Genomic DNA, 8442 nt, shown 5'->3' with positions numbered 1-8442 from the left:
CTTCAAACGCCGCATCCAAGCAGCAAGGGATCAAAGCGTTGGCACAGCTGAAACAGAAATGCTGTGTGAGTTTCCTGTTAGCACTGAGCAGGAACAAATCTACCGCTGAGCAGCAGGATGTGAGACAAGCAGCAGAAGACACCCAACCTGCAGAACCAGCTCGTTTGGGGTCGGTCCAGATGTTTGTCTGCTCCCTTCCCTGGCCCAGGCCAAGCTTGTGAGCTGCTCCTCCTTTGTGCAGGGGGAAATGGTGGAGATGCCATGTGGTGGCTATGCACAGCATGCCTTGCACTTGCTTTTCCTCTCTCCATCTGCCATTAGCAAACAGCATCTCCAGCCTCCAGAGATCACTGAGTCCAACCCCTGCACAACAGTGAAAAAAAAGATATGATAAGGGGTACTTAAAGCACAGCATCTGTAATCAGACCATACTCCTGCACTGTGAAGACTTCCATGAGTATTCCTGCAGAGTGCATCACTTAGTCTCTCCTAAGCCTTGTGTTCATGGTTTTCCTGTAAGAGCTTGTCTAAACACTGCCTATAATCGTGGTTATGCTAGAAGCATTTGGATTTATTGATCCTCAGTGTGATTTCAATAACAAATGCAGATGTTTTTTTGTTAGGGACAGCTTTCAATTTCTCAACTGAAATTTCAATATTGCATTAGGTGTTGACAACCACGGGGCTGCAGTACAGAGAATTACAGGAAGATTAATTTCTCCATCTCCATGCTCCTAGACATTTATGATTACAGTGATGTAGTTATAGACAAAATTGCAAGATACCAAAGCTAGAATAACCTCTTGGTGCAGCAGGATGTCTGGAGCCCAAGTGCAGAGTCTCAGTGTTCCAAAGCCTTGAAGAGGTGCACCGTATGTGCTGGGGCTGATGACACAGACACTGGAGCAAGGCCAGTGTGATGTTAGAAACTTGACCAGCAGCTGATCTGTTGTCAGCCATTTCTGGACACAAACGGGATCTGGTCGACTTAGGACATGACCTTTGGGCTGGAGAGCAACTCCCCGAGGAATCACACAGCCACTGCAGACCGTTGGCAAGAACCCCATACCAAAACAGCTCATCTGCAATCAGTTTTTAATCTGTGCAGCAGTGATTGGAACAGGCGCACGCTCTCTGCAATTGCAGGAATGCTCACAAGTGGAATGTACATCACCTGTGTGCTCCAGCTCTTCTGTGTGCATGCTAGGAGCAGTGATCCCCCTGCACCCAGGGCTGCAATAAAGTCCTGTGGGCTTTCTAACCTGCCCACCAGCAGCCCAGGCTGCCCAGAGCCACATCCAGCCTGGCCTTGGATGCCTGCAGGGATGGGGCATCCACAGCCTCCTTGGGCAACCTGTTCCAGTGCCTCACCACCCTCTGGCTGAAAAACTTCCTCCTCACATCCAACCTCAACCTCAACACCCCCCGTCTCAGTTTAAAGCCATTCCCCACTTGTCCCATCACCATCCACCCTCCAAAACAAAACACCTCGGCTGTTCAACACTGAAAGAGCAAAATAACCCACAGCTCTTACTTCCACTGTATGCATTTAATTCCAAACTTAAGGTCACAGGTTAATCACTCATGTGATCCTTCCTGACAGAAGAACTACTCGTAGTGATGTGTAGGAGTAAGGAACAGTTTGAAAAGGTCATGGACATATCAGAACTTGCAGCATTTATCTTAATAGATGCCTACATTGCAAAGCATTTTGTAAAACACACGTTACAAGTACTGTGCATTGGATTACACTATATCAAACTCTAAGTAACAATACAGGTTGCTTTTAAATCTACACTTACATGTTTTCTTCTAACTCCTTGATAAAATTCCTGACTGCCTTCAGTTTTACAGCCAAAGCAGTGTTTGAGCTGGTAATGTACTCTTGAACAGCACTGTTGCCTTTAACATTTGTATGTTTAGATCTGAAAAGAGAATTTGGTCATTATTTCATGATGAGAGAATCTTATATGACAAAACAGAATTACAAAAATCTGACAATACTGTAAAATGCCACTGTAAGAATGTGGCTTTGATTTTTTTTTCTTTTTCTTTCTTTCTTTTTTTTTTTTTTTTTAAATGGTGAGTGTACCATTAATTCAAGACAAGAATTTTGTTTGTAAGTCGATCTCTATAACTGTTCTTGGCATCATTCTGTAGGATGAACTAGATACATGGAATTTGGCACTGGCTCCCCAGGGCAGTGGTTTGGCACTGAGCTGACAAAGGCCAAAGAGCATTTGCACAATGCTCTCAGACACAGGGCTTGACCCATAGGAGGTCCGGTGTGGAACCAGGAGGTGGAATACATGATCCTCGAGGTCCCTTCCAAATACAGATATTCCATGATCCTCTAATACTGTTATTCCCAAGTCCTGTACACAGTGCTCAGATGCTTAATTGAAAGGTTCCATGAAACAGTGAGGTATCTATGTCCCTTTACCACCCAGTTATTCAATTTGCCACATGGATCTTTCATCCAGTCACATTAAAAAACCCCTCAAAGTATTTCCTTCAGTCTTCCATTCTGATAGAGCTTTCTGGAGCAAATAAAGAGTTGCAACTCAGAATGTCCACACCTCCCTTCCTGCACCCTGCATACTTTTTTCATTGCACTGTGATTACGTACCATTCTATTGTCACCCTCATTCTGTCATTATCTAGGCAGCTTACTGACATTAAATTTTCCAGCAACAGATGCCCTCAAGTACAATTCCAGTCTGAAGTGTGTTCCACCTGATGACAACTGGGAATGTCTTTCTCTCACCATTAGAACCATTGCACCTCTGACTAAACACATAGCTAATCACCACTGAAAACCTAGGTGCAATTTCTGCAGTGCACAGACCAACTACGTGTTGATTAACATTCAGAGAGATTGTGCAGGTGTCCTTTTAGGAACTGGCCTACAGTATGCTAAGAGGGATGGATGTGGGGACATTAGGATAACGTGCCCTCTGCCTTTTAAGACAGCCCCAGCAGAGCAGGTCAGCAGGCTGAAGAGCTGAGTGGGTCACCAGGGCTCAGAGACTTCACTCGGCCATCTGAAAGTTGAGGGACTTCAGCCCAAGCTGCCCTTTTCCATGCAGGCAAGGAGGCCAAGAGAAGGTGGATCGGCACGGTTCTGGTGCAGACAGGGGCTGCAGTGTGAGCAGGCCTACACAGACAAGGCTGTGCCCACACAGAGTGACAACAGCTTTCGCTGTGAGCAGATTCCCAGGGGGCCTGAGCCATGGCAGTTCTTGATGGCAGCATGTTCCAATCAGCCCTGGAAGTCTTCTCTGGACGTCTGTCGCATTCTGGAATCCACACTGAGGACGCAGTCGCTGTGTCAGAGCAGCTGGCAGAGTCACGGGGAACCGTGACGTAGTTGGCCCAGGGAGCAACAACAAGGCCTGCACTGCTCAGCCAGCCCAGGCCAAAGGGGAGCACGAGAGAGAGCAGAGGAGAGAGGGGGGGAAAGAGGGCCAGGAAGGAAAGGCCTGTGCCTGAATGGACGTGTAGCAGCAGCTGCTGACAGCAAACTCGGTGATGGCAGGGGCACAGCAGAGCAGTGCAATGCTGGCAGCTTCCTGTGTCTTTCACACAGGCACTGCAGACATGGCCAGCACTGGGAGATCAGCAGAACTGCTGCACACCTCTGCCAGCCCAGGCCAGAGGAGTGCAGAACAGTGAGCTGCTGCTGAGGGGAGAGAGGATGGCCTGAGAGCTGAGCTGAGAGGCAGGGCTGGCTGTGTTACAGCAGCCTCTGTGTCCTCCTCCTGTGTCTGTGAGGGCCAGAGGGCCAGAAGAGAACATGCCCAGACAACGAAGCCCTGCTGTCCTCTGCTGCTCAGCTGGAGAGATGTTCCGCCTTCCTGAAGGACGCTGATCCAAAGGGAAGGAATCAAAGGAAGTCCAGGCTGGCTGTCCTTGTGGGCATCAGCTGCTGGCAGCTGCATTGCTGCTGCCATGAGCAAGGCAAAGCAGGTAAATGATTGCTTTTCCTTGTTTGACATAGGAGCTCTTGACTTGAAAGCTAGAGGGATGCAATAGAAAGAGCTGCAACCTCTGCCAGACATGGCAAAGGTGAGTGGGATGTTGTTTCAATTGCTGCTGATGTCAGGAAGGACTGTAAGGATGGAAAGGCTGGTGTTTGCCATGGGCAGGGAAACACATCTGGTTTTCATTTTCTCTTTGTGTCCAGAAAAAGAGCAGAGTGTGCCCTCACTTTGGACCCATCCTGCCCTCTTCTGCTTAGATGGAGAAATGTTCCAGCTTCTAGAAGGACATCAGTACAAATATGTGCAATGAAAATAAGTCCAGGCTGGCTGTCCTTGTGGGCATCAGCTGCTGGCATCTGCATTGCTGCTGCCATGAGCATGGCACAGCAGGTAAAAGATTGCTTTTCCTTGTGTGACAAAGGAGCTCTTGACTTGAAAGCTAGAGGGATGCAATAGAAAGAGCTGCAACCTCTGCCAGACATGGCAAAGGTGAGTGGGATGTTGTTTCAATTAGTGCTGATGTCAGGAAGGACTGGAAGGATGGAAAGGCTGGTGTTTGCCATGGGCAGGGAAACACAGCTGGTTTTCATTTTCTCTTTCTCTTTGAGTGCCAGATAAAGAGCAGAGTGTGCCCTCACCTTGGACCCATCCTGCCCTCTGCTGCTCAGAGGGAGAAATGTCCAAGCTTCTAGAAGGAAATCAGGACAAAGACATGTAATGAAAATAAGTCCAGGCTGGCTGTCCTTGTGGGCATCAGCTGCTGGCAGCTGCCTCTGTGCTGCCATGGGCAGGGCACAGCACACACAGTGTTTGCAGTTCCCTGTGTGACACTGGCCCTGGTGACCTGACAGCCATATGGAGACAACAGAAAGAGCTGCCTCCCTCTGCCAGATGAGGCAAAGGTGAGAATCCCAGAATCACAGCATGGCCCGGCTTGGAAAGGAGCTCAAGGTTCATGAATCTCCAACCCTTGGCTCTCCAAGGGTGCACAGGGGGCTTTGTTCTCCCTGTGGTGCAGCTTCAGTGCCAACTCACAGCTGAGCTGGTTGGCACACTGTGACAGCCTGCCGCTCTGAAGCTCTTGGGGCAGTGCTCAGTTCTTTCTGAAGTACTCTGGAAATGCTGCTTCTCCTTCACCAAGTCTGTTTCCAGACAGACGTCTTTTTCTCCTCTGTACACACAAACAGTATCTTGTAACTCCCTGGCACAGTGCTCAGAAGTGATACTTCTGGAAGCACGTCAGAGAAAAGTGGCCTTGTCCCAGTGGACTTTCAGAGCAGATGAGAACAAGTCTTGGTTGCCGGCTTTCTTCTGCTTCTGGAACTGCACAGCCAGCTTGTGTGTTGTCATACTTTATGCCAAAGTGCCAAATTGAAGCAGTTTCTGCAACTTCTTTTTTTCATACTTGTCACTCTTTGCTATTTCTGAGACCTTAACTTAGTCATTTTTAATGTGCTCTCATCTAAACTCCTGTGTCCTCCAGTGTCAGTGTTGTATGAATCAGGACTGTGGGATTTCATCAGTGAAAGGATTCTGCTCTAATGACTGTCATTCTAAAGCTGATATTGTTTCTGCCGCATCAGGCTTGCATGAAGCTTCTTTGATCAACAGGGAAATCAGAAAAATTGCTTTTCCTATTGCAGTTTCCTTTTAACTAGTGATGAAAGCTGTCAGTTTATTTTTGGCACCAGAAATCCTGGGATGCAACCAGGTTAGATAAGAAGTGAAACTGAGTCAACAGTAAAGGAACATAGATGAGATAGCATCACACAGCTCTGGAAAAGATGTTCCAGCTCTGTGTCTACCTACACCTTCAGGAGATGAAAAGTACTGGCTTACTGAGGTGTCCTGGGTTGCAGGCTCTGTTAATCTCCATTTCTGGAAGAGCTGCTTGCAATAAATACCTTGTAAGGTGAATGAGCTTGATAGAAGTAGGGTGTGAAAGAGATGGATTTGCTGTTTCCCCGAAGGTGCAGGAGTATTGCTGTGCCTACAGTCAGTAAACAAGGCAGAAATCACTGTGTTCCTCAGAATGAAAAGCAAAAGAATAAAAATCTTTTTGGGAGTGACAGCACGCCTGAATGAAGCACAAATCTAAACATTTAAAATAAGGGCTAGTGTCAAAGGGACTTGCAGTATTTCTCGTGAAGAAATATTTGATGCTTCTTTAGGAAAGTCATCATAACAAAAGTGTACTGATGTCTTTGCTGAGGATTTCCTTGGTTCCAGCCTGAAGGTGTGCGCAGGCATGAGCAGGCAGTGCTGAGCTGCAGGTGAGTGCCTGTGTCCCACAGCAGGAAACCCGTGGATGTCTTCAGGGGTTTGAAATGGGCAGAGCTGTGAAACCTGTAGGCTTTCACTGAAATTGTCCTCTGCTTATTTTGTAATCTTAGTTTCACCAATGCTTTCCAATATTATTTTCGTATGAGTGCAGATACATGGGATAGGATTTAAAGTTTTTATGGTGCTGCTGTATAATTTTCTGTAGTCATCATAAGCCAATAAAAAAAATAAATGGTAATCAGGCAATCTATTAACAACCTGTGGCACGTGTCAAAACAATGAAATTCCTTGCAGGAAGACAATATTGCCATATAATAATGTGGCTATCCAAAACTGTTAATTATACTTGATGAGCTGGAGATAATCCTGAAATGCGGGACTTTGATCTTAGCCAAGAATAATAAAACTTATTATCATTCTTAAATTGGCAGCTGCTATAAAAAGCCTGTGTCTTATTTCCCTTTTGGTAACACTGGCTAAATCAGAGAAACTGATAAAAGAATTTCATGATTGCAGCTTAGGGATTCTTTCCCACTTGACCAGAAGTAATCTATGTCCAAAAATATCTGTAAATACTTTTTCTATATTATTTGCCCAGATGTATTGATATTTGAGATGAATGGCAAAAACATTTTGCGTACATAGATAAGCAATGCAAATTTCCTGGATTGTTTTAGAGAAAAAAGCTCTGGTTATCAGATGGTTTCCATGCAGAAATAAGATTTACAGAAAAATTCTCATTATTATTATTCATGCATGAATAAGTTCAAAAAAGAGATGTGGGGGATGTTGTTTCAATTCCAGGTGATTGTAGGAAGGACTGTCAGGATGGAAAGGCTAGTGTCTGCATGGGCAAAGAAACACTTCTGGTTTTCATGTTCCCTTTGTCTTTGAGTGCAAGAGGCCATGAGGAGAGTGTGCCCTAAACTTGGACCCTTTCTGACCATTGCAGCAGAGATGGAGAAGTGTTCAACCTTCTAGAAGGACTTCAGGACAAAGATATGTAATGAAAATAAGTCCAGGTTGGCTGTCCTTGTGTGCATTAGCTGCTCGCATCTGCATAGTTGTTGCTATGGGAATGGCAGAAAAGCTGGAATGTTGCATTTCCTTGTGTGACACAAACAGAAGGTGAATTCAAAGCAAGAGGGGTATATTAGAAAGAGCAACACCTTGACAGCTAGAGGGATGTAATAGAAAGAGCTGCAACCTCTGCCAGACATGGCAAAGGTGAGTGGGATGTTGTTTCAATTAGTGCTGATGGCAGGAAGGACTGTAAGGTTGGAAAGGCTGGTGTTTGCCATGGTCAGGGAAACACATTTGCTTTTCATTTTGTCTTAATCATTCAGTGCTAGATAAATAGAAAGGGTGTGCCCTCACCTAGGAACTCTCCTGCCCTCTTCTGCTGCGACGGAGAAATGTTCCAGCTTGTCGAAGGACATCAGGACAAGGATAGGTAATGAAAATAAGTCCAGGCTGGCTGTCCCTGTGGGCATCAGCTGCTGGCATCTGCATTGCTGCTGCCATGAGCATGGCAAAGCAGGTAAAAGATTGCTTTTCCTTGTGTGACACAGGAGCTCTTGACTTGACAGCTAGAGGGATGCAATAGAAAGAGCTGCAACCTCTGCCAGACATGGCAAAATTGAGTGGGATGCTGTTTCAATTAGTGCTGCTGATGTCAGGAAGGACTGTAAGGATGAAAAGGCTGGTGTTTGCCATGGGCTGGGAAACACATCTGGTTTTCATTTTCTCTTTCTCTTTGAGTGCCAGATAAACAGTGGAGAGTGTACCCTCACCTTGGACCCATCCTGCCCTCTTCTTCTGAGATGGAGAATTGTTCCAGCTTCTAGAAGGACATCAGGACAAAGATATGTAATGAAAATAAGTCCAGGCTGGCTGTCCCTGTGGGCATCAGCTGCAGGCATCTGCATTGCTGCTGCCATGAGCATGGCATAGCAGGTAAAAGGTTGCTTTTCCTTGTGTGACACAGGAGCTCTTGACTTGAAAGCGAGAGGGATGCAGTAGAAAGAGCTGCAACCTCTGGCAGACATGGCAAAGGTGAGTGGGATGTTGTTTCAGTTGCTGCCAATGTCAGGAAGGACTGTAAGGATGGAAAGTCTGGTGTTTGCCATGGGCAGGGAAACACATCTGGTTTTCATTTTCTCTTTCTTATTGAGTG

At 46.2% G+C, this 8442-nt stretch overlaps 1 long non-coding RNA gene across 1 annotated transcript; it reads right to left on the bottom strand.

Moving 5' to 3' along the window:
* Positions 1-1965, bottom strand: LOC149912641 (uncharacterized). Its single transcript, XR_016461477.1, has 3 exons — positions 1803-1965; positions 148-363; positions 1-47 (listed from the first exon to the last, which is right to left on the bottom strand). It is a non-coding gene; the product is annotated as an uncharacterized LOC149912641 (long non-coding RNA).
* Between the last annotated feature and the right edge of the window lie 6477 nt (positions 1966-8442).

Source organism: Phasianus colchicus, chromosome Z, assembly GCF_987193195.1.
Source record: "Phasianus colchicus chromosome Z, bPhaCol1.hap1.1, whole genome shotgun sequence".
In the NCBI taxonomy this organism is placed as follows: Eukaryota; Metazoa; Chordata; class Aves; order Galliformes; family Phasianidae; genus Phasianus; species Phasianus colchicus.
Note: the sequence above shows the minus strand (reverse complement) of the source record. Positions and strands in the feature narration are given on the sequence as shown.